The sequence below is a fragment of the Eulemur rufifrons genome, chromosome 7 (assembly GCF_041146395.1).
Source record: "Eulemur rufifrons isolate Redbay chromosome 7, OSU_ERuf_1, whole genome shotgun sequence".
NCBI classification, from domain to species: Eukaryota; Metazoa; Chordata; class Mammalia; order Primates; family Lemuridae; genus Eulemur; species Eulemur rufifrons.
The window spans coordinates 173,005,257-173,031,814 of NC_090989.1; the positions used below are offsets into that span (position 1 = coordinate 173,005,257).

The following is a 26,558-nucleotide window of genomic DNA, read 5'->3' on the forward strand; positions in this document are numbered from 1 at the left end:
TTTACAATGATAGCAAACAGGGAGGCCACAGGACCTTGAATGATGACTCTACCTTAACAGAGTCTTCAAAGACCAGGAAGTCTGATCCTCCATTACATTTGTTTAATGTCTCTAAATGCCCACTGAATTCTAAGCACCCTGAAGCCACAGATACAGCTTTTTTTTTTTTTTTAACTGATGCAATTCCAGCCCTTAACACAGTGCCTGGCATATATTAGGCACAGGAAAAATATTTGTAGAATGAATGGATACATAAATAAGTGAATTAAATGCAACTTCATTTGGCCTAATAATGGTAACTACTGTGTCATGAATACTATGTGCCCAGCTCTTATGATGTTTCTTATAAATCTGTAAGGGAAGAAGACAGTGTAATTTTTATTTTATAGAGGAAGAAACTGAGGCTTAGAAATCTTGAGTTAAAGTCACATGACTAGTATGTGGCAAAAGTGAAGAGTTGAACCTGTGGCTAGTTAACGCTAGGAGCACGTCCTTCTCTCTATACCATTCTGTTTAGCTTCATCAAAGTAAGCTCAAGGAGAGCTCAAGCTATTCAAAGAAACAGAGGACATAAATCCACTTTAGCATCTCTACCTCTTCCGCCCTTTCTATCATACCCCAGTCCTTATATCTGCCTTGATTTCCTCCTTGAAACCCTTGGTAAACACTGCCTTTTGAGCATGTTTTACACAGCAGATACCAGTACACTCTGACTGTGTAATAAATGTTGATGTCAGAGCTACCATAAGAGACAGAAGTCATTTCATTTTACATCAAGACACGAGTCACCATCTGGAAGATGAGATATGCCAATCTTAATTTGAGACCAGATTTTCAAACCTAACTCCAGTGTGAGGGAAGTGCTTATCGGTATTCAAACTGAAAACTTGGGTCACTCTGCCTGGCAAACATTCATTTTGTTAGGACTTTCTTTCATGAGTGAAAGTGGATGGATTCTGCAAACAGCTAAAGCCCATTTCTGTGTTCAGACTCTTGTTTGACAGGAAGAGACACCCACTTGGGCAAGAATAAACACAAGGAGGAAATTTATTATAAGGAAATATAGTGTCTCCTGGAACTTGAGGGCAGAAATGCATCTGAGACTCAAAAATAGACTAAAGATGGTGTCGCTCTCCTCTCTGCCTCTCTCTACCCTGCAAACTAGCGTTCTCTGCTTCCCATCCCACATGGTGAAACATAGCCGTCCACAACACTAGTGATGACATCCTGTTATTCAAGAGATCAACCAGATTTGGGATTATGAAAATTCTAAATCCCCTTTGATCCAGCTTGGGTCAATTTCCCAGCCCTGTCCAATCCACTGAGGTGAGGGAGGCATGGGTCATATTTTATAGACACGATTGCTTACACATAACCATAACTGCGTGGACAGAGCAGGGCTGTGGAGGGCTTGTCTCCGTAAAAAAGAGGGCAGTGAGGGAGAATGGGTCCTGAGCAAGTTAACCACTCTTCAGTTGCCCTCGGTACTGTTATGAGTATGTACTGATAAAAAGAAAAATAGCCCTACTGTGTACAATCAAATACAAATGTGGAATTGGAGGTGAGAGTTTACTGATTGTAAAGGTTTTAACATAGTAACATTTATTATAATAAATTGGCTCTTTGAGTACTCTAGAATTCAGTATGCTATGATACATAAAATGACTTTTAAAAGTCTATAACCATCCTGCATTCTATAACCACCCCCCATGTATTTCTAAAAATTGTCACACTATGCCAGCATCACGTTAAGCATTCAAGTAATGATTTTGTGTTGATGAAAGTCGCTTACTTCCAGGTATCCTTAGTTGTTAAGTCACTTATTATGCTTTCTTGTGAGATAAATGTCCCCATCCCTGCTAAGAACTCCAGCTCAGCCTTTCCAATATTATCTTGGTGATCTCAGGCACTCTGTCTCTCTGCATTCTTTTAAGGATTGCATTACTTTCAACACCTCTTATCTCCCTGCTTGCAAAATCTTCCTCCAGGATAAAGGTAAAAGAGAAGCATTATCTCTAACCACCTTTCTCTCTCTGAGATGACATCCTCAACTCTCCACAGGCCAATCACATTTCAGAATAATTGTATTTGGGGATATATTTATCTGGTGCTGATCTTATCAAAGCCAGATCTTTGTATAAGATCTTCTTTTGACGTGATTCTACCAGATTTTGTGTGTGTGTGTGTGTGTGTGTGTGTGTGTGTGTTCCCACCCTGAACTCTAAGCCTCCCAAACATAAATAGCTGCCTTGCCTGTTTTTTACTCTGCTTTGGGATCAGCTGTTGTCATGGAAGGGAGAGCTCGCTTTTGTTCCAAACCAGACTGGTTTCTATTGTGTATCCTGCTCCAGACAGTGATGTTATCACATGACAGTATTTATCAGGACTTTTGATTACCTTGAAACTAAGTTGTAAGCCTATTTAGATTAAAATATAGTTAATTAAAATCGTAAGTGCTGGCTTACCTACATAAAGCACATTTGAAGTCAATTCAAAAAGTACATATTGGCATACGTCACACAAGTCACTGAACAGAAAAGAATGGAGATGAATCAGATGTTGTCCCTGACCTTAAGGAAGTCACGATCTATACATTCCGTGTATAAATAAGCCAAATCAACTCTCATGTCTGGGGAAAGTCAATATCAGATTAACTTTATAGATGATTTCCAAGGACCACTATAAATCATTTTTCCTTGCTCAACTCAATTCATTAAACAAATATGAAGTCTCCTTTTTCATTCTTAACACTCGTAATTAACAATAATAACTAACACTTTCTGAATGTTCTATGTGCATCAGGTTCTGTGCTAAGTACTTGATATACACAAGTGATTAAAATGTGTGGCCAAATTTGAGATCATTGGTGTAGCCCATTTTTTGTATATGCAGATACAAACATCGCACAGAGGATTCTAACGTACAATCAAGGGGGAAACCTCTGCTTTTAGTACCAGCCCAGTGATAAATGAATGTGAATCTTAGGAGAAGCAGCTGAGACATGTATATTTTTAAAACCTCCCAAAAGCATTGCTAGGGAGTGTTTGAGAACTACTATCTCTGTTAAATGATATTTTTCATTGACCTTCCTCTCTATTTCAACCTTTATCTTTTGTTTGTCTTCTGGTTTTTGTGCTAGTACTGGCAGTAGCAGCCCTTCTCCAAGGGTCTGCAAAAGATCCAGACGTGGACCTTTGTGCCCCAAGTCCTCAATCTGTATCAGTTATATGACATTCTTGAGCTGAAAAGGGACATTTCTGTGTAGAGTTTAAGTGCCTCAATGTTTAAACCTTGGAATCTAATATGCTGGGATTCTCTCCTAGTTGCATAATCAGTAACTGTGTGACCTTGAACAAGATGTTAACCTCTCTGAACTTCAAGTTCCTTATCTGTTAAATGGAGATAATATTAATAATATAGCCTACCTTACTGGACTTTCCCCCTGAGGATTAAATGAGATAATGCAAGCATCTAGGCTACTGTGAGGAATGGGGAAAAGAACTACTCTTCACATCATTTCCCATAGATCGGATAATCTTTTTTTTTATTATTTTGAAATCTTTTCCAGTGACCATGTAAACACTGTGGTATTTCCCTAGCATAAATTCTAGTCTAAAGTATTTGGTAAATCAAGTTATTAGTAGATAATAGTCAGTGTCAGACTAAGTGGCTAAAAGGACAGACTTCAAAGCCCAAGGACCTGGATTTGAATCCTAACTTTTCAGCTTTTTACCTGTGGGATCTGGGCCTGTTTTATCTTGTTAAAATTGAGATAGGATTAGTTGTTATGAAGACAATGAATGAATATATATGAAGCACTTAGTGCAGTATGTGGCATATTTTAAGCAATTTCAAGTATTTAATATGACTAGATTTATTTATAATATTAGCAAGCATGTCTATAAACCATTGCAAACTACAGCCTGTGAGCCAAATCCAGCTTGCCTTCTGTTTCTATAAATAAAATTCTATTAGAACACAGTCACACTCATTCATTTACAAATTGTGGCTGCTTTTAACAATTTTTTAATTGACATATAATATACATATTTATGGGGTACATAGTGATGTTTCAATTCATATAATGTATAGTGATCAGATCAGGGTAATTAGCGTATACATCATCTCAAACATTAGTGATTTCTTTGTGTTGGGAACATTCAATATCCTCCTTCTAGCTATTTGAAATTGTATAATATTGTTAACTACAGTCATCCTATATTTCTATAATGTGGCTGTTTTTGTGCTACAAGGGCAGCTTAAGTAGTTGTGACAGAGTTTACACGGCCCCCAAAGCATAAATCTTCTACTCTCTGGCCCTTTGCAGAAAAAGTTTGCCGACATTGGCTATAAAAGAGGCAGGGTGCTAAATTTAATCTCTACACTGTGAAGCATATTCTCTGTCAGTAGCACTAGGTGGCTACTATTGTTATCCCTACTTTGCATGTGAGGAAGCAAAGATCAGGATTACTATGTAAAATGCCCAAAGTCACACAACTAACAAATGGCAAAGCTGGAACTTGAGCCACTTTTGTATGATACACAAAATCCACAGTCCTAATCATACTGTTCAGGTCAGGGTGGGCCTTTCTTTGATGATGTATATTGACTGAGGTGATTACTAGTTTCTGTTTTACTTGGACTCTAATGTTATATGTAGATGAGTCAAAGGTCAAAGAGTACATATTTGCAAAGTCCACATTTGAGCCCATCAGTTCCATTTCACCTGGGTTGAGAACTCCTGTAGGGTGCTATGCACGTGATCTAGCCTGGCTGCAGATACTGTGTGCCTACCACCATCTTTGTTGACAGCCATCCTCCCCTTCCCTGGAGGGAACTGTTTGCCTTCGCCAATAGCATTGCCTCCAGAACACCAGCCCAGCTGTGTAGCTGATGAATTCGTTCTGTAGACTGTGGCTTTCTTTTCTGTTGGCCTCTTGGATGTCTGCTCTGTAACTAGTAGATGTGGAGTCTGTAGAAATGTGTGTCTGAAGCTTTGCCTGCCAGAAGCTCATTTCATTTGAGACAGGACCATTTCCCTTTGATTCATTTTTGAAATATATTATATGCATAAGAATTAGGTCCTAGGAAAAATTTCCCATGAGATCAATTTGCAAGACCCTTTAGTTTAGAAAGAAAGATCATTCTCTTGTGTGTATTGGTTTGATATGTAAATACATACACTTGCCCTACATCTAGATTACTAGTGTGCTCAGAATTTTCTTTGTAAAGTTCAACATTAAATCCATACACTCTGTGCCTAACGCTTCTTTTTTGGTGTCTGCATATAGACACTTTCTTAAGGATGAAGCCCTTAAGCATAAGAAGAGTGTGATGGAATGAATCTCAAATCTACAGCTTCAAAAAGCTATCTTTGTTGTCGGCTGAAAGCAGGACTAAAAATTCTGGTGACTATAAATCCAGACATTGTACTTTCAGTGATAATTAGGTTTCACAGATCTGACATTCTCTATGCTAGACTCAAAATGGCAGTCTAGTTCGGTTTGCAAAAGGGGACTATTTCAAGACACTAAGAAAGACATTGTTGGACTGTAGAATTATATTTGAAATTCTCCAGTTACACAAAAGCATCTCCTTTGGGTCACTGGCTGAATATAATATTTGTAGAGCCTAATTTGTATTTATTTATGCTTTCTTATATTAAATAGTGCCATCCGGGCAACTTTTGTACATAGTATTTTGTGCCAGCATACCATGGAAAATTTTTGTCTCAACAGAGAGTCTTGGTATGACTTTACTCTGTGTTCCAAGCTTCGACAAATATTTACTGAGAAATAACTCTATGCCAGGCATTATGATGGGTGCTGGGGAAATAAAAGCATAAGAATGTATTAGGTTGATCTGTTTTCTCAGATTCTATCTCCTTTAGTGAGTCTTCTTTCTCTTCTCACTCAGGACATCATTTGAGAGGCTGTAGTCAAGCATTCTCATATGGGGTCCTCAGTAGCACATGTAGTTTCTGAAAGTGATACAATTTTTATTTATTTATTTTGCTGGTGAAGGAACTCAAGGTCACTTTCTGAGACCACAGTCTTAGAAGTTTATCTGTAATATGCAGTCCATTCAGCTTGAGGTTTTCATGCAAAACAATTATCACTATGTTCAATAAAGTATCTAAATCATTTCTGACTACATCATTAAAACTAATTACTGAAATTGAAGGTGAAATTTCCCCATTCCACCAAAGGAACTCATATTACTTGACTAAGGAATGTTAAGCATTAATCCCATGATAAACATATTCTATATAGTTTGAAAGGGAGTATTCAGTGTTTCAATATATCATTATTTTTAGACAGCAAGGTAAATTTTCTCTTGTTCTAATTCACATTACAAAACATTAAGGTCAAAATAGTCTTGTCTGGAAGAGATATGCAAAAAAATAATTTTTATCAGATTTGAAGGGAGATGGCAATGATGAATGTATATGAGAATCACTAGATTTGAACTTTATGTTTATACAAAGGTAGTGTGAATTTAAAGGAGGAAAATGGTTGTACTCATTAAACATCATTTGCTTTAGGTATAAACTTTTAATAATAAAGCTCAAAAGCACATTAGCAACTTTAGTAACCACATCACACTGAGGCCTCATTCTGAATTCACTGCCTCTCTGTTTTTGTAAACCATGGTTGCTTTAAGCCTCTTTTCCATCTATACTTATGCAGTTTTCCTCTAATGTATCATATCTAACATTTGTCTCTATTATCTCCTGTTTTGCTGTATTCAGCTTATTATGCTGCCTATGAATTTCTTTTTGGACCTTACCGTCAGCATCCTATTTATTTGCTGTTCCCAATAAATCCCCATGATCTGCAGATTTAGGTAGCATGCCAATGGGGTCTTGATTGTGCCACGTCCCTTCAGGTCCCTTTGGGCCTATATTCCAAAACTGTGAAATTGACAACTCCACCAGACCAAACCATTCTGAATAAAGACATTCTTTTTAAAGAGTTTATGGCCATCTGATTTCAACATAAGCTTCAGGGACAAAAGGGGCCTTTTGAATGGTCCTTTTAAATGTTAACAATTAGCCAACAATTCTATCATAATGGAGTAGAGATCTCCAAGTGATTAGCCACTAATACATTAGTTTTGCTTCAAAAATCTGTTTCTTACAAGATTAGGTTGTAATTTTTTTGCATTGTTAAAGTGATGTTTATCTGGGAAACTGTCCCAAAAGGCTCATTGTACGTAGGTGGTTTGGGAAAGAGTTTTCTTTTGTCAAAGTTAATGAACCGTGATCTGTTACTTTAATATTAATACTTTTTGAGTGAACTTTTTCTACGATGAAAATAAGAAAACTGTCTCTCACCATGAGTTACAGGTCAAATAACTTTTAAATTAAAATATAATTTTTAATTAAAAATAAAATTAAAACATGCCATTTACTACATCATCCATATTTGTAAGGACAATTCTGTATTTTCAAAGTTTATACATGCAGGTTGACATCCTGGAAAACATGCCTAGACAATCAGCTCTGCATCAAGGAGACTTTGTATCTGACTGTAAGGCCATGGTGTGTTTTGCCTTGATTCGCAAATTCTCCCATCTAAGCTTCACATAGTGGGTGTTTGACAGGGCTTTCTGAGCTCACATTTTTTTACCAGAGTAAACACTGGCCATACATAATAAGTTTTGCTCAGCCTGCCCTCTTTGTGACCAAAAACATGTTTTATATCATCTATAATAGCTATCCCATTTTTCTATCTATTATGAATAAAGCTGTACTGAATATCTTAGTACATATAGCTTTGTAAATTTTTGCAAGGATATCAGTAGAAGAGACTTTTAGAATTGATATTACTGGGTTTAAGGGTATGTCCATTGAAACACTGGTAAATACTCCCAAATCATATTCTTTTTTTAAAAGAAAAGTCTCTTAACATTCTCCTCAGTTTGTTTGAGAGTGTCTGTTCCTGCATACCTTCACCAGCTTTGGATTTTAATCGTCTTTATCATTTTTGCCAAACTGGGGAAAAAATATTTCTAGATTCATTTTATATTTTTTTGTTACAAGTGATGTCTTTTGGTTTTGTTCATTTATTACCTTTTTTATTTTAGAGTAAAAACCCTGTTTCCATGGAGGTCTTATAAGGTAGAAGTTATAGTGTTTGCTTCATTTTTTTAAATAAATTTTTTAAAGTGAAACATAATATACACAGAGAAAATCGGACAAGTTTGGAATGAACAGCTCAGTGAGTTACCATTAACTGAACCTACCCACGACAGCACAACTCACATCCATAACTAGAACTTTACACCAGTCCAGAAAAGTCCCTGGTGACCCCTCCTGTCACTCTCACCTCTCCCACGGTAACTACTGTCCTAACTTCCAATGCTATGGATTAGTCAGTCCTGTCTTTAAAAAAAAAAAAAAAAAAAACTAAAAATACAAAAAACAACTTTTATTTAAATGGATTTATATACTTTGGTGTCTGGCTAATTTCGTTGCATTTGTTGCGCATGGCAGTAGATGGTTCATTCTCATTGCTGTAGAGTACTCTACTGTATAAACACACCACAACTTAGTTCTGCTGCCTAAACATCTCAGTTACCTCCAGTTTGGGACTATAATTAAGAAAGCTGCTATGGACGTTTTTATATGTTTCTTGGGTGGATGCACTTATTATTCTTGAGTATATGCCTAGGAGAGGGATAACAATTTTCCATAAAAGTTTAAACAATCCTATTAAAATGCTACTTTGATCATGCCATTGTACCTGTTCAAATCTTAAAAGCTACTCAGTGTCCTTTGAATAAACTAAGAAGATTTTAAAATGGAATTTAAGGTGCACTATGAATTTACAATAAATTATCTTTTACCCTCTCCCTTCTTAAATGCAGAAAACATCCTGCATTTTGACCCAAGCACTGTAATCTCCAGCCATACTGAATTGCTTGCCTTTTTGTTTGGGAAAAACCTCTCCATTTACCAACAAAGACTTAAAAAAAAAAAAAAAAAAAAAAAAAAAAAACTATGGAGGAAAAAAGGAGAAAGATGTTTTTTCTCTAAGACGTTCTCATGAAGCCCTGGCATTTTTACAATGCTGACTGGAGCTGGCTTCCTTCCAAATGTCTTTCACACAATACTGACTGCAGTGAAGTTTGGTACAAGGTGGCTGGGCCTCCCCAATAGCTTGAATTCCCATGGTGATACCATTATTCTGAATATAATTTGCTGTGAAGAAGAAAACTTTAGCCTTAGGTTGAAATTTATGTGGTTTTTGGGCCAGCCTTTTTCCCTAATGTTATTTCATTATGATCATTAACTTACAGGAATGTTTCTTCAGGGAACTCAAAACTTCAGTAACCATATTCTGCTCTTCAGAGTCTCACTCAAAAAATGTTTGCTGACCAACTGACATCTAAACAAAGAAGAATGGTCATATTCTTACATACTTCTCACTGCAGAGTCACTCATTCTTTATTTATAACTCATCGAAAAGAATAAGTTTAATATTTAAAAATTACATTCTTTTAGATTAAGTAGAAAAATTTCTCTCTCATTGAGTCTAAAAAATTTAACTTCCAAATTTGTCTATTTCTACATGTTGCCTCTACATGGCTCAAATGACAGTTAATCAATATTTTGGGGCCATAAAATTGTTAAGGTCCAATTTACATCACTGTAGAGCTGGACTAGTTTATTCATGACAGTCAGTATAATTAAAACATCAAAAGTGATGATGACTACGAGGTTTTACAGTCTAAGCCAGGCTGTCTTGAGCAGTTCATATTTATTATCCCATTTATTCTTCACAATTATCTTATGAAGAAGGTGTTATTATAACCCCATTTTACAAAGCTTAGAGAGTTTAAGAAATATAACCATGTTACATGACTTATGAGCATTAGAATTGGGATATGAACCCATTTTTTAGCAGATTACTGAGCCTAGGAGATGTCACTAGAATATTTTGCCAGTCATTTCATTTCTCTGCTATTTGGGATTTCTTAACAAAAACAGAAGCTCAACCATACAGTTGACTGAGAGTCAGTTCAAATGATTGTTTAACTGTCAATTGCTGGGAATCGATACGGTGAGTTATTTGGGTCTTGCCTGCAGTAGAAGTCTCAGAAAATCGGTATCTCATTGATTCTCTCTCCCAATTGTTCTCAGTAAATTTAGAGATATTCAACAATTCTTGAAGGACCAAAATGCATATTAACATAATAAAATTCTAGCCATTTCATAATAATCGATGTAATAATAATAGTTACAGAAAGGACTACCCGCTTAGAGTACTTACTGTATTCTAGGCACTGTACTCAGTGCTTTGTGTGCATTTTCTTAAAGCAGTTCTTATAACTACTCAATGGGGTACCTTGTTAGAACACTAAAACGTAATTCTGAATGAATTGAGCAAATAAAGGAGAAGTATACACTGGCATGCCGGAATAACAGTTTCAGAGGTAGAGCCGGCAGTGTCGAACCTAGTGGGAGGGCTAGGTCTGTCTCCATCATCTCCCTGCACTGTTCACCTTGTCAGCTCAGTCTCGCCTCGCATAGGATCTCTCCAAAGGTCAGCTCACATCTTCAAGTTCAACAGAAATAAAGCTTCTTTTTTACCCAATATTTCCACACAGACCTCAGGTTTAGTCTGACTGAACCGACTTGTATCACAAACCCATCCTTGAACCACTCATTGTGGCTGGGAAAAGATGCTGGTGGTTGGACAGGTCCAGTCACAATCCCACTCTTGGAGCTCGTGTTCACTTACACTACATCGACTGAAAACAGGGCAGGGACGGGCTCTCACCACAAGGAACTGGATATGCTGGTATCAGAAGAGAAAATGAGACATAGACAAGCAAGAACAGTGGATTTCAACTACAGGTAGTGCTAGCCAACATTATTCCCATTTCGCAGACAAGTAAATTAAGGTTCAGGAAGGTTGACTTGTTGCAATTTGCCAGTTATAAAACATTAACAGCATTCCAGTCAAAGACCCTCAGGGTAATCACCAAACCACAGTGCATTCCTATCAACTAAGCTCATACATGCAAGTAAGATTTTCAACAGAGCTTTTTTGCTTCCACTGCTCCTTCTAACCCTGCTAAGGAACCAACAGCACTTACACCCCAGTAATCCTCACAACCATAAAGAGAACAAGGCATTATATTTAGGCTAAGTAAAGTAGACATTGCTAAATTCTATGACTCCTTGAATGATCAGATTCTTAAGGAGCAAAATCTATGTTTTCATATTTGTATAAATGGTATAAATACCATTGATTCTTAGAAGATGTCCTAGTAACTAGACTCAAATACCAAACTTGATGGACAGGTATACATGGAAGTCACCTAACTAATCCCTAACTAAGCAGTCGATGGAAAATGCACTGGGTGGAAATGAGGTGATAGACACAAGGAGCAGTAGGTATGTCAGGAATGCAAAGTCTTCCTAGATGGACTCGGCACACTTTCATATTTAGCCCATTGACAAAAGCTGTGTCATGTGTTCATAGCCATGAGTGAGGCAGAAAAATATTTTTCAGCATGTGGGCAAATTATTGTTCTAGTTGTATGGAAAAAGGAGAGAAGTAGTATCGTGTTGGCAACAGCAATTTCTACAGTCAGATATTGTGTTGGGCACTTGGGATAACATGATCAATAAAAACAGACATGACCAGTCCCTCATAGAGCTTTTTCCTTCTTAGAGGAAGCAGATAAAAAGTATTTCACAAACACAAATGAAATTGCAATTATGAATATGCTGAAGTAGAGAAGGTCATGATACTCTGAGAGCCCAGAATGAGAAGGAGGGGGAAACTGACCTAATCAGGAGGTTAAGGAAGACTTCCCAGAGGAGGTGGCACTTGAGATAGGGTGGTGTCTCATTTAGCCCTGACATCTACTGTAGGGTCTTGCATGTAACAAATCTGTAGCACAAAGAGATAATAAGCGAAGAGAATCTTCCTGATACGTTTAGTATAACTGTACTTCATAGCTCTTTGTATTTTTAGTGACAATTTCATTCAAACTCAATCAAGAAAAATAGACATGTGCTGGCTAAAGTTCCGCTTCCAGCTTCAGGCACAGCTGCATCAAGCAGTATTAACTATGATGTCAGAAAGTGCTCCAGCCTCTCTACTCAGCTTCCCTCTGTGTTGACTCCATTCATTTGTAGCATTTTCCATCATGGTGCTAAGAGAGTGGCAAGCTCCAGACTTATATCTTTTCATCATTAACCTGCAGAAAAGCATTATACTTTCCCAAGAATAAATGTTCTACAAGTGGATCTCATGGTGTATAGCTTGAGCCAGGTACCAGCCCTTGTAACAATCATGTGGTCACTAGAGATGGCATGATCCCTATAATCAATCCATCTTGAGTCTCATGCCCTCTATTGGAGCGTGAAATAAAACCAGCACCTCCCAAACTCCATGACCTGGAAATGGGGAAGATAGGCTACCAACTTTCCTAAGAAAACCAAGATGCCGTCACCAGTAGAAGTAGGACTATTTGCCGAGCAGGCAGAAAGAGCAGTAACAAGCTACAGAGTAGAAATGACTAATGGCATTAATGACTGCCACAGCCAGCAATAACAATAATAGTAGCGATACTAATAACACACACTTATTTTAAAAGGGTTTCTTATTATACTTCCCCAGGAAAACTCATTCTACATTCTTGGCATGTTCAGAATTTAACTAGCCTGCTTTGTAATAGCTACCCAACCCAGAAGACAAAACTAGCTCTGCAGTTTTAAATTGGCAAGCATAACATTTCCAGAGAGCAGGATTTCCAGTGTAAATGACTCCCTTCCCTCTGGCCCCAAGCCCACCCTGAATGCCCCAGTGCTCATGGGCTCATGCAAACATGCCTTGGTTAGTGCTGACCTGCTCAGAGAGGGTCCATTAAGGGAAGCTCATTTCAAGCACAGATGGTCCTGGGTAGCTTAGCCTCTGCCTGGTGGCCAGACTAAGTGAATTCAGATGGCCTTAGACTTCTGATCACATCCAGGCAGCCAGGGAGGAAATGAAACCTTGTTTATCATCTTGATAAACAGTCCCTTTCAATGCCTCCAGATGCTGTATGTAACTCGGTAGAGTCAAATACTATTAAATTGTCATCACTGTCAAAAAGAGAAGTAATAAGTTTTTCTACCTGAGTCATAGTTAATGACTTCCACAATGTATAACACAAATCAGAGTTCTGTTTGCCTTCTTTTCTCCTAAATGTGTGTTTTCTGATCTCTCTGGCTATGGATGTGAGACACAATCTCACAATATAAATATATACCTTTATTATTACCTCTCAGCTCAGCCAATAAAATATCAGGATGACAAGGGCCATACTCTTGGCTTGGCTGAGGTGTGTATGCAGAGGCAGAAGCTAAGCGGAAGTCTCTCCTCCTAGTTCTGCATGGAAGGCACAGATTTAAAAGACTGCATTTCACTGCATGAAAGCCTTGATGATGACTCTACCCGATAGTTGTCGTTAAACATATTTGTAGAATTAAACACTATTGAGGGTGTAATGTGCCTCTTTTACTCTCATCATCTTAAATAATAATATAGTCATGTGCCACATGACAACATTTTAGTCAATGATGGATCCATAGATTATAGTAACATACAATACCCCATTTTTACTGTACCTTTTCTATGTCTATGTAGGTTTAAATACAAACACCTACAACTGTGTTACAACTGCCTACAGTGTCCAGTACTGTACCTGCTGTACAGGTTTGTAGCCTAGGAGCAACAGGCTATACCATATAGCCTAGGTGTGTGGTAGGCTGCACCATCTAGGACTGTGTAAATACAGTCTGTGATTTTTGCACAATGACAGAATCGCCCAATAATGCATTGCTCAGAACATATCCCTTTGCGTCAGCGATGCATGGCTGTATAGTAGGTAGATTAGGCTGTGCTAAGCTGCAGCAACAACCTCCATATCTCATTGGCTGAAAACAGCAAAGGTTTATATTCCTTGACCACACAACATGCCCACTGTGATTCACCAGTGGGGCTTTGTTCGTAGTAGTTACTCAAGAACTTTTTGGAGCAGCCACCCTCTAAAATAGGGGTCAGCAAACTGTGGCCTGCAGGCCAATCTGGCTCACCATCTGATGTGTATGGCCCAAAAGCTAAGAATGCCTGGAAAAAAATCAAAAGGGGACTATTTTGTGACACATTAAAATTACATGAAACTCAAGTTTCAGTTTCTGTAAATAAAATGTTATTGGCAAACAGCCACATTCACTTGTTTACATATTGTTTATAGTGGTTTTTGTGATACAACAGCAAAGTTTGATAGCTGCCCCAGAGACCAGATGGCCTACAAAGCTGAAAATATTTACAATCTGGACCTTTATAGGATAAGTTTGCTGATCCCTCATCTAAAATATTTGCTGGCTGCTACGCCAGCAGGAAAAGAGCCCTGGAGGGTCTCGCACAGGCAATTCAAAGCTGAGCATGGTAGTGATATGTCAATTCCATTAATACCCAGTTGACCAGAAACACTCAATGGCCTCTCCTCCCATAAGGGGGTCAGCAAGTACCATAAGCCCAGGAAGAGGAGACAGTCATTGGCAGCGCTAATGATTGCCACAGTGAACTCTAACAATAGCAACAGTATCAATAGCAAACACATTGATTGGTCCTGCACCTTCTGCACTGTTCTAAGCGCTTTGCCTATCTACGTTCATTCATGACAACCTCATGATGAAAGTACTATTTTCCCCATTTTACAGATGAGGAAACTGAGGATAGAAAACTTAAATGATTTTCCTGAGGCAAATACAGCTAATAATGGGTGGAAGCAGTATTGAAAGCCCAGTCAGTATGACTCCCAAATCTGACTGCAAACATACACTCTCCTTTTAAGCATCCTACCATATGTGGACTCTCTGAGACTTAAAAAAAAAAAAAATCCATCCATTGATACTATGGAGATCACTTCCTCACAAAACCCATAATTATAGAATTGGGTAGACATAAGCAAAATACTAACATTAGCGTTTGTATCATAGGTCTCCAAAATGTTTAATAGTTTATTTAGGAGGTTGCTAGTATTTAGTCCATAGTTGGAAATAAAATCTAATGTCAATGGATTTGTGTGTGATTCTCCTATAGGAACCAAAAAATAAGGACTTGAAATTTAAGACCAGTTTGTGACTCAGCAAGAGGGCCCATTGATGGGCATCTGGCCCTAAAGAGACAATGCCACTTCCAGGTGACAGTATTTTTTTTAAATTTCAGAATATTATGGGGGTACAAATGCTTTGGTCACATAAATTGGCTTTGCACCATGAAAATCAAAGCTACAAGCGTGCCCAACCCCCAGGCAGCATGCGCCACACCCATTGGGTGTGAGTTTACCCATCCCCTCCTCTCAGGGGACAGTATTTTGCAGCCACTTCTCCCCTAATTATCTCAAATTTTGTCTTAATCTTCTCATCTTTGCTTCTAAACCGACTCAGAAATGTTGTTCTATGGGCATGTTTTTCATTTAACTGGAGGAAAAAAATGTCATAAAATAGTTATGGTTTAGAAGTGGCGAAGTCAGAGTCACCGTGTTATCTGCTTTATTGTGTTGGCTGTTCTTTCATGTTTTTATAGCGGGGTTTGTGTATGATCACCGCCCGTGTTCCTTTTCACATCCATTACACTTACTCATGAAGGACAATGGAAGCACTTCATTTTAAGAGAATTTAAAAAAAGCTCATGATTATTGTCGGGCTTCCTTCTCAGCATGTATTCCTGCGTGTATGCCATTAAATAAATGTCATGAAGAAACAGAAAACAAAAATGAATAAAGAGATGAGAGTAGACAAAGTAAGAGTGCAGCATAAAGAGCACCCAAGGCCATCCACCACTCCACAGACAGTTCAGACACTGGGGGCTTTGACAGTGGGGTCCTGGAGCTTGAAAGGTAAATACCCCCATTCTCTGGCCTTTTGGAATTCTGTCTTTCCATCAAAACTCATGCCAGGTGTCATTTCCTCCAGTGTTGTCTTTACAATTGGGTTTCATCTTTTATATTAATAATAACAAAAACAATGGTGGCTCTTACTTATAGTACACCTACTATGTGCTGCTCAGTGTATTAATTACCTTTCACATGTGATCTCTAATGCTCACAACATCCCTTAAACTTAGACATTTTACTTACGAGGTATCAGGGCTTCGAGGTTACAACTTCTCCAAATCATCCAGCTGATAACTCAAGTGATGTTGATTATTTGAAGTATCATTTAAATATTAATACATCAGCCTTCCTTGTCAGTATTTCACATAATTTTAGAAAAATTAATATAGCCAGAGGAGTTACTAATATAAAATAGGGTTACCTATGTCTTTTCTAGAAATTGTTTCCATATCATTCCTGGGCTTGAAGGGTAGCAGTGGAGAAGGAAACCTTGATAAGCTATTGCTTGGCTGGACCAGTAATCTTGCTTTAAACATAGGGTTGAGGGGGATCCAAGGGGGATTTAGGTTAAGACTGTTGCACCTTAGAGTGAAACAGTCTACCAAACTTTTTTAAAAGCTTTATTTCATTTTAATTCTTATCTTAATCATACTAGTAGAATACAACTTATTAATTTTAGATCTTAGCCCAGGGAAGCTGAAGGGCACTGGTGCTGTGATTCGGTTTCCAGAGACTTACGTCAACATCCAGGGTGAATCTCCCACTTTGAGGTAGAAACCTCCTCCTCTTCAATTGTTTCAGCAGCCACCCAGCCTTTGAGTGGCTTTCCTACTGGGCAGTAAGTCATTTCTAATATTGTGTTAATTTGCAATGTGTTGAAGGCTAGTGAAGTCAAGCAAGCAAATTTTGGGGCAGAAGATAGAAGGATGAAGATATTATGTTCTCAGCCTTATTTTAACAAAGATTCTCAGGCAGATCTGAGAATAGCTCAAAGGCAGTCAGATGTCCAAGCCGTTACATCAGCCCCATCCCTAACGCTATCTGAGGCATCCTTGGAAAGAGTAAAAGTTAGATAGTATGTAAAGAGTAGTAAGGAATCAAGGATGTTCTTACAACCTTATTAGCGCATCTTTGGATATAATTCATTTCCATGTGGGTAGAGAAGTTATTAAAAATCATTTCTGCAGTACAATTTCAACACATCCAATACATAAGCCATTTTCTTCTTTTTAAAAATAAAGGGGAAATCCAGGGGGTGGGTGTTGAGTTGACTGTGGTATTACGTTACTTTTAGCAATCTTATTTCAGGAGGATATTGAAGTCTACATGTAGTTTCCCAGTCATTAGCCTGGGATGAGAGTAGGAAGATGGGTATCAGGAATACTCCATGTTGGTGAAAGGAGGAAAAAACTGAGAAGAGTCATATTTTTTACACCAATAATCCTGATCTAGTCAAAGATGATAATATCAGTAGTATTAGTAATATCAGAATATTTAGTGCCTACTCTGAACTGGCTATTATTATAATCATTTTGCCTGTACTTATTTAATTCTCATGCCCATTTAATCCTCAAAACAACCCTGGAAAGTTGATAATACCTTCCACATTTTACAGATGAGAAACCTGAAATGTAGAATGGAAACTTATAAGAAACAGCAGATCCGGGACTTGAATCTTAGCCACCTGGATCCAGAATCTGTGATGTTATCCATTATGCTGTATTGCCTCAAATATGGCTGTCCTGCCCAGAATTGTTCCCTTTTCCTACCTTTGTCTGTCCTCCCCATACCCCAGAGCCCTGGGAGAGAGAAGATGGTAATGTGTTTAATCTCAAGCATAAACAAATCAAGTAGCCATTTTGCCCTCCTTGACCAAAACATGCTTAAGATCCATTAGTGCCTCTTTCATCAGTGATTTACAGACAGAGACCCTTGGAGCTTCCTTCCAGTCCATTGGGTCAATAAAACATTTTTAACACAGTCTTAAATATGCATTTCTGACATCCGCTACAATAGATTCTAAGAGAGCTATTTTTAAGATCTTGATCAAGAAGGCCTATAAAAGTGAATCTCAAAAAATCTGTGCTTTGCTTACGTATTACAGCTTTTAAAGAAAGGAACCATTTGAAATAAAGCAAAAATGGAAGGATTTGTATGATCACTTCATTCTTAACATTACTTCATCACAGTTTATTCATTTCTACCAAAAGTCCCTTTGAGGGTAAGAATATATCTTAGCCTAACTATTAGTGAGGGCTGAAGTTTCCTTATGGTTACTCTTAATTGCTTTTTCATTTTAAAGTTTTTCACTTAGAATAAAGACTTTTCCTTTGTTCATTTTGACTCCATCCCACACCAAAGTTCCAAGTTGATTTTTCTAGAAGGTATATTGGAAGGCCTTTCTTTGCAAAAGCTCCATTTATCATTTCAAGTTCATCCTAGGGAAAGACCATATAATGGATATTCAGGAAAAGTTCCCCCAAGAAAATTAATTTATATTCAGTCTTTCTTCTATTTTTGTTTATCTTCTTTTCTCTTTTCTTTCCGTTCACCCTACATCATTTCCTTCCTCCCTCCTCTGCTTCTCCCCTTCCCTCCTTCCATCATTCAGTCATTTAGCAAATACGTGAGTGACTACAATTATGCCCAGCACTAGGGATAAAGAAGTGCAGATGAGGTCCCTGATATCATGGAGTGTCCATCCAAACAGGGTAGACAGGCAGTGAGCCAACAAGTCCAATTAGGAGTCCTGCTGCAAAAGGAGAGTTCAGCGTGCTAAGAGAGCTTGCCATAGCATCTCTAAAGTTAGTCTTGGAGGATGCAAAATAAGGAATAAGGTCTAGTGTTCTGTAGCATTGTAGGAAGACTATGGTTAACAACAATATATAGTTTCAAATAACTAGAAGGAAGATACTGAATGTTCCCAACACAAAGAAATGATAAATGTTTGAGATGATGGATACTCTAATTACTCTGATCTGATCACTATACATTGTATATATCAGAACATCACTATGTATCCCATAAAATATGTGCAATTATTATGTGTCAATTTTTTAAAACTTTTTAAAAAGTCTTTGAGGAAGAGATTTGTTCAACAGATATTCACAAACCAAACAAGTGCCAGATTCCAAGCTTAGTACTGGGGATAGTGCTGAAACAGAAAAATTGCTGCCCTTACTCTTTGTAGGAAAAGCGAGACATTATTTTTGTAAAAATCAAAATCGTGTATTACGGATGCTATTGTAGGTGAATTATATAAGATGTAGGTTCATATAGCAGGAGAATGTAACTTGTAGCATGGTTCAGGAAAACCACCACACGGATACACACTCATACACACACAGAGAGAACAGAGTTCAAATGTATGTTCCCTTTCTTTTCATTTTTAAGGAAATTTTCTCTATTCCAACTTATATTCCCTCCTAGCATCTTTTCTTCTTTCCCAGAAAACCTGCTGTTGAGATAATTCTGAATTGTTTGGCTATGTCTGGTCTTGGACATGAAGTCATCAACATCAAAATGTACTACTGAAATGTCCAGCTCCTTGGCAGATGAAAAGGATTAGACCTTTGCAATTTCCCACAGGTGCCCAGTCTAAATGGTTGACCCAGTTTGTAGCCCAGAGTAATCCAGTTGGTTGATGAGCTGTTTCTATTAGCTGTCCAGTCTGGGGGCAAACCGTGGTTTATGATGCCAACCTTCAAGCTTTTAGCCACCTGCCTGCTAGTCATTCCTAAACTCATCTTCCCTTTCCATCATGACACATAATTGTCATCAGTGGAGACTCTTTCTAAAAAAAACATTATCCTTAGCAATTTAGCTTCCTTGCATTTCCTCACTTGTACAGGGCAAGACAGTGATGCATTGAGCTGTAAAGGAAGGATCATTGCTAGGAGCATATTGAGCTTGCCATTTTTTTTTTTTTTAACTTCTCCAGGTCAGAGAGAGTTGCTGCTGCCAGAAATAATCTTGAAATGCTATCTTTTTTTCCCCACTTTTTGGATATTAGAAACTTTCTTTTCCTCTTAAAAATAAGTTCGATAATATACTCAGAGCTCTGACAAACCCTAGAGAAAAGAGCAGATAGAGTATTAGAGAGATGCCCAGTGGAGCTTCCTTGCAGGAGACCTTCCCCTTACCACCAGGGTCAACATGGACAAAGGGAATAAAAGTGAAGACCACTCTTTTGAAGATTTGTGGTGGAAGAAATACTGGGAAGTCAATGTGCATTTAACACAGCTAACTTTTTCAGATTGGCATGCGCCAGCCAGATAATTGCTACATTTACCTCCTAATTGAAAAGAACACTGGGATCCCTTATAAAGCTAAATTTAGAGTATGAAGCTACTTTCTTATAGATATTTTATTTTAGGTGTATCTTCTACAGACAACATAAATTGATAACAGGAACAGTAATCTGGAAAACCTAAATAGTACACACAACCTCCATGCTGACTTGTTCTCTATTCTACGTCCCCTGCCATTACTTAATAGGTTACCTGACCTGTCTTTTTTTCTGGATCTATAGATGCTGGGTGAAATCCAGAAAAAAGGTAATTTTCCAGAGAATACGTAAGCATAAAAAGGGAAGCTCAGTTTTCTAAGCACTTAAATGACTTCTCTTTGAGAAGCCATAGATCATCTTGAGATCAGTTTGAACTGGATTGAGATAAAATTTAGGAATGGATTGGCGTTGGCACCAAAGACAAGTCTGAAAGGCATTTATATGACAAATGTTATCATTATGATTTCAAAATAACCTTGGCAGTTAGGTTTGAAAGGACAGTTCACAAGGTAATCCTTAAAATGCAAATAAATTAAAAGGCACAGATTTCTCATTTCCAGAAAGGGTTATGACAAATCTAACTCTTCCCTTCTGTTGGGGACAATTCTGGGGACCATTTTGGTTTCTTGTTTCCTTTTCAAAGCAGCCACCTGATGAGGAAAATAGTTAAATAAGACCCTGGAGTCAGTTCTGGGGGTCTTTGGAAAATTCTATCTCTGTGTTTATAGCAGGAATTTTATTTCTTTCCACAGAATTTGATCAGCCTCTCAGTGTATCTTGGGGCAGGGCAAAGTAAAGGTGGGCCCCTGATATAGCTAAGAAATAAAAAACACCTAGAAATGGAGGAGGGAGGTGTATTTTACAAGCTCACTATACTGCACCAAAAGCATCCAACCTTCTCGGTTATGTTCCATATTACTTGATCATGCAAAAATCCGTGACAGGTTTGTTACTCGTTATTCATTTTGTTCCATCAGCCATCCATCTAAATGTAATGTGGTATCCTTGATGGGACTCTGGAACAGAAAAGCACATTAGGTAAAAGCTCAAGAAATCTGAATAAAGCCTAGACTTTAGTTAATAATGTATCACTCAAATACTACTCAAATTTAATGCTACTTTTACAAAGCCAATAATCAACTAAGTATAACTGTTTTCACTTTTCTTTAGCAGAGTAATCCCTTTGAAGAATAGATAATTATACCGAATGTTAAAAATAAAATAATGAGAGTAGCAGTCTCCTTTTCTCCAGTGGAGGTAACTGAGCCCCCTCAGATAATCCATAGAGCCCCCCAAAGTATAACTGGAGAGGAACAGACTGCAGGTAGAAGGGAGCCTTTTCCTGTCAAAGACCTAATATTTGTATTTTGTCCACACAAGCCAGTGAACCAGGGTTCCGTGGTCAGGATAGACTGAAAGATTAGATTGCTCTGACAGACTGTGGGTAGGTCAGTCACAAACGTAAACCTCAGAAATCAGACTTGGGTATGACGGGCCAGTCAGACCTTCTAAACGTCTGGGGTCCTTTGAACCTCCCCTGTCTCCATCAAGACCTAGTCCTGGACGCTGCACCAGCCGTACCTGAGCAGAATGTGTCATTGCAGCCATGGTTCAACTTGTCAAGACCAGATGAGCCTGTTATTTACAACAGGACCTCCCTGGCCTCCTGTGTACAAATCCATCATCTGTGGAGCCCCAGGAAAATACAGCCTGGGGTCATCGACTTCCAAAACAAGGCTTGAATGTAAATGGAGCATTTGTCAATTCCCAGGCACCAAGCTCTCCTCCCCTTTCAGAGGAATGACTGTGTGTGTGCCAGGGTGGGACTGGGGAAAAGAGCACTGTGTATGGGGTCGGAGGGTCTGGGTTCTGGTCCCGATTGCCCTGCTTCCTTGCTAGGTAAGGTGTGGGCAAGTTTTCAAACTGCTCTTGGTCTCAGTTGCCTCTTCCGTAAAATGAGGGTAATCAGAGCCTCGTGGGGCTTTTGTGAGCGTAAAATGAGTTGAAAGTTTGTGATGTACCTACCATGGTGTCAAGCACAAAGGAAAAAATAAATGATTAACTCTTTTAATACTGTTCTAATTATTATTAGTTACTGGCTATATTGTTTGCTCTAAGTCTGCATCCTCGCTAGAAAAATGGGGATAATAATAGTCTTATTTCTACCTTTGAACAACTTTGAAGATTAAAAGAAATGTGTATTAAAATCACTTTTTAAACTTTGATAGTAATATGCAAGACATTGTTTAATACAGAAAACAATGGGAATCCCTGTCCTCCAGGAGTTTACATTCCAATGGGGGACACACAGATGATAACATGATAAATAAGTTAATTATGTACTGTTATATTTGAAAGTTACAGATGTTGAGGTGGGAGGCGAGGGGCCATAAATCAGAGTACGGGAGCTCATGAGTACCGGCTAAGGGAATTATGATTTATTTTAAATAGAGAAGGGAGGTGTACCTCTGATAAAATGACATTTGAGTGAAGATGAAGAGGTGAGAGAGTGAGCCAGAGAGCTGCTGCCGGGAGTGTGTCCCAGGTGATGCAAAGACCCTGGGTGGGGAGTGGAATTGTGCCTGGCACGTGCAGGCAAATAACCAGCAAGGTGACCAGGGTCCCTGGAGGAAAGGGAAGGACAGCCAGAGTAGTAACAAATAAAGTCAGAGACACAGCTGGGGGAGGAGGGGCGGGCTGGACATTTAACCTTGATGACCATTCTAAGCCAAGTGCCACACTTCCTTTTGGAAGCACTTTGTCCACAAGGAATGACTATTTGTGACAAGATGCAAAAAGCATGAGTTTTGGAGTCTAACAGACCGGGGTCACACTTGAGTGATTCTGGACAAGTTATTCGATCTCTGTGAGCCTCAGCTTCTCACCTGTAAAGTGGAGGCAACACCCTGTAAAGTTGCTGGGATGTTTATAATTAATGTAGGTAAAGTGCCAAGAATAATGTCCAGCACCCACATCAGAGCTCAGTAAATGGCAGTGAGCTCAGAGAATAGCACGGAATGATTCCTTTGGCTCATCGACAGCGGTGCTGCAAGGGACTGGCTTTGGGTCCCCAGTGGCCCCCTTGTTGTCATGTTATTTAACTCAGTGCAGTAGCTCAAGTGATCTGGCATGTCTGTCATTTGTCTGCTGACTTGACTGTAAATCAAATGAAATTCAAGATACATCCTGGGAGCTTTCATATGCCTTGTGCAATTTTCAATCATAAATATTGCTCCATTCTTATAGTAAAGCCAAGTGGTGAGTTTAAAATTAGTGGCATTTTCATGAAGTACAGAACTAGCTATTACTGACTTGACTGAGGATATTTGTAGCTGACAATTATAAGCTAAAGCAACTTGATTGCAGGTGTCTGGTTAGCGAGTGCAATGTGTGATTAGCCCATTCCATTAACTCTAATCTCAGTGTTGTGTGTATGGACGGAGTGAGGCATTCTTCCATGATCCAAGTTCCAGCCTTCACACTTTCTGCTCAATGTTTGGCAGTAGCCATTTGTTTCTTCTGCTCTGCTACCTTGTACTTCCCCAGCACCCCTTCCCACAGCTGCCAGGGTGGTTACCCTAGAGCAATACCTGGATCACATCAGTCTTTTGCTCCAAAAATTCCCACCCATGCCTCACTGCAACACTGAGGGCTCTCCCTGGAGAGAGAAGACCTTGCCAATCTAATCCTATCTCACATGTGCAAGAAACCTCAGTTCCATCTACTCTGGTGTATTTTATTTAAATGCTGTAAACTGCTTCTTAGAAAAATAGCCGATTCTAGGATTGGGGCAGGAAATACATTAATATAAGATAAGCCTAGAGCATTTTTGTAGAGCCAGAAAGTAAGGAAGTGCTTAAAAAAAAAAAAACCATAATAATTGGGGTCTGTCAAAGGGATATAGGAACCAACTGAAAGCTCACAGTAGCCAAAGCTAGAACATTTTAAACAACAAACAAGATAGTATTGGATTCTAATGCAAAGGATAAAATAAATGTCAATGTATCTATACTGACATAAATAAATGACTGAAGAAGTGAATAAATGGGGGAAAAGAGACAAATCTCTCATGGAGGAGAATTCTAAAGAATGTTAATAGATACTGCAATCTCAAGGAGATAGAGCATTATTCCCCACTCCTTACGTGTGGGCTGCATATAGTGACTTCCTTCCAAAGAGTACAGTATGAAAAGGAGGAGGGGAAAAAAATAACTTTGCAGTAGAGAAACCTAACAAGCACTACCTCAGCCAAGAGATCAAGGTCACCATCAGCGGTGATAAATCATGTGGATAGTATGAATCCTTGAGATGATGTGATGAGAATGGCACTTTGCCTCTGTGATCTTCCTCCGAAAACACATAACCTCAGTCTAAGCATGAGAAAAAAAGCAGACAAATCCTAGTTGAGGGGCATTCTGAAAAATACCTGACCGGCACTCCTTAAAACTGTCATGGTCATCAAAATACAAAGAATGTTGAGAAACTGTCACAGCCAAGAGGAGCCTAAGGAGAAACTGAATATAATACAGTGTCCCTGAAGAGACCCTGGAACAGAAAAGTACATTGGGTAAAAGCTAAGGAAATCTGAACAAAGCCTAGACTTTAGCCAGTAACAATGTATCACTATTGACGCATTAATTATAACAGGTGTACCATACTCATGTCAGATAAAAGGGGAATAAAAATAGGAAATAATAGGGTGTGGTGTATTTGGGTACTCCCAGTATTATCTTCGCAACTTTTCTAAACATGTAAAACTATCCTAAAATAAAAGAGTTGTTTTTAAAAATGCCTTAGACTGTCACATTAATGAAATACTTCCTCTTCATCAGCATCTGTTGAAGCCCTATCTTTCAACGTAACTTATGAAGACTTCCTATTTTTTCAAAGAGGAATGGCTCACCCATTCCATCTGTGTCCACAGAACGTGGTACTTACCTTATGTATTAATTTTAGTTAATTCAATGATTCATTCATTCCTTCAACCAACAGTTATGGAGCACCTTTACCAGCTGTTCATGATGGGGCTGTGAGGAGAAGGCAATGACCCTGACCCCAACCAAGCTTATGGTTTGGCTGGTGCACAGACATGAACAACTACAAGGAATGGACAATGATGGAAGTGGAGGGAAATTCTCTAAGGAATTGACCTCTGAGTTGAGCTCTAAGGAGAGTTACCTGCGCAGATGCATTTGTGTTGGAGTGAGGGGGTTGGAGGGATGGGAGATAAGAGAGAGTATTCCAGGAGAAACTATATTTGCAAAGTTTCTGAGGCAGAAAGGAGATTGGCATCAATGAGGAAAGAAACAATATCTAGTCCCACTGGATATTTTTATCATAGGCAGCAATATGGATTCTTTACCATATGGCAGACTCAGTGCTAACCCCCATGCACACATTCTCTTGGTTTGTACTCACACGGCCCATGATATAGCTGGTATTATTAAGCCAGTTTACAGATGAGGAAACTGAGATGCTCAGTATGTGACAAAGCTGAGATTCAAACTATTAATAAAAATCAGGCCACTTTGAAATCCTGAACTCTTCCCACTGAGGGAAGCAGAATTAGTCTACCAAAAATCAGAGGCTCCTATGAGTGTTTCTTTCACACCAGAGCAGAGTTTCTCAACACTTTGGCACTGTGAGTCTTTGGGGTCAGATCATTCTTTGCCTTTGGGGGCATCCTGGATATTATGCTATTTCTGGGATGCTTAACAGTATCCCTGCTCTCTACCTGCAAAGTGCCAATAGCGCCCCACCCCTACCAGTGACAACAATCAAAAATGTCTCCAAATTTGCCAAATATTGTTGAGGACAGGGAACAAAATTGTACCCTACTCCCCGCTGCATTGAGAACAACCACATTCCACAAGTTCTCAGGGGACAGGATGAAGCTGTGTCTTAAGTCTTCTCCCCTTTTCCCCTCCCTTTTTCCTCCCCTCTCCCATTTCCTTTTTTCCAATGTTTCCTACGTGTCCATATGTATCTTCTATGTACATGTGGTATATATGCATCCCTTATAGTTTATAACACAATGATTTGTACATAGTAGTTGAAATGCATCCTAAATGCTGGGGGCCTATTCTGGTCAAATGAAAAACATTCTTCCTGAATTCAAATGTTGATGTTTGAAAAGTTATTAATAGTTCCTGATTTCTGGTCACGTGGGGTATCTTTTGTGTTCCAGGAGATTTGGCTTAGCTAATTTCCTACAGGCTGGAAAGACCCATCTGAATCCTCATCAACCTCTAGACAGACTTGGCAACTCACCTGCTAAGAACCTAGCAGAGGGTGACGTATATTAGGTCACCAATAAATGATGAATGCCTGGATGAGCTGTAACAATTAAGTCAAGCCATATGCC

At 38.7% G+C, this 26,558-nt stretch overlaps 1 protein-coding gene across 1 annotated transcript in view; it reads left to right on the forward strand.

Annotated features, from left to right (window-relative positions):
* Positions 1-26,558, forward strand: part of TAFA1 (TAFA chemokine like family member 1) — a 490,144-nt gene that overhangs the window by 348,772 nt on the left and 114,814 nt on the right. The window lies entirely within an intron of this gene.